This window comes from Atta colombica, unplaced genomic scaffold (genome assembly GCF_001594045.1).
Source record: "Atta colombica isolate Treedump-2 unplaced genomic scaffold, Acol1.0 scaffold185, whole genome shotgun sequence".
Taxonomy (NCBI): Eukaryota; Metazoa; Arthropoda; class Insecta; order Hymenoptera; family Formicidae; genus Atta; species Atta colombica.
In genome coordinates, this window is record NW_017259277.1 from 13,135 (window position 1) to 14,268 (window position 1,134).

Below are 1,134 nucleotides of genomic sequence, written 5' to 3' on the forward strand. Positions count from 1 at the left end.
GATTGATTCCATAAAAATCTTTCTCGGATCGCTACTTATTTTTCTTATTATCTACTTATTATTCCAACCCCACTTCAAGAATCATAAAATAGAAATCATCTAGTAGATCATTCTATTTTACTATCTCACTCTATATTTTTTAACAAAAATATTGACTTATGCATTAACATGCTACTAAAAAATGATTATTCTTTAGACTTCATATTTCATATAATGATATTAACACTTTAACGGCCGGATTCACGTATGCGTAAATTCACTGAGCCAGCGATTGGCCAACTTCATATATATGTGAATTCATTGAGTCAGCGATTATCATCCGAATTCATATGTACGTTGATTAAGGTCTTAAGAGCTTCACACATGAAATGCATAACATAAAATTTCTGGACCAATGAGTATCTAGCATAAGCCGCTATATTGATTTTACATAATCGCTGATTGAATTTACATAAGGTGCTCATTGGTTTAGCGGCCTTATGTTATGCTTTAGGGTATATCCATACAACTCGCATAGCCATATAAACATGCATAAAGAAAATTATCTAATCGCATTTTTCTTAGTCGCACGTAAAATATGATTGGATAATTTTCTTTATGCGGCTATGCAAGTTAGTGTGGATATACCCTTATGTCTATTCTACAATAGGGTCGCAAGTCGTAAGAAATTAGCCAATTACAGTCGAATATGAGAAAAATAGTCGATCATGACTGATTAATTTTTTGCGGCTTACGATTTGCGGTCCTATTGTGTAACAGGCCTTAGTTAGCGAGCATTAGCTGGCATTGATTATTGAAAGGTATAATCCTGGTAAAAAAATTTCGCTGAAATTATTCCACGTTTTGGAACATTTCAGCGAAATTGTTGAACTGAAAATGAATTTTTCAGCTAATATACTAAAAAATCGTTGAAACCGAACTGAAATTATTCTGAAATTTTGTTGAAATTTCTCCGAAATTTTATTAAAATATCTGAAATTTTTGTTGAAATTTTGATAAAACTGAATTTTTCAGCTAAAAATCGCTAAAATCAAACTGAAATTTTTGTAAAATGCTAAAATTTTGTCGAAAAGTGTTCCAAAACGTGGAATAATTTCAAATTTTTCTACCAGGGAAATTATATATATATATATA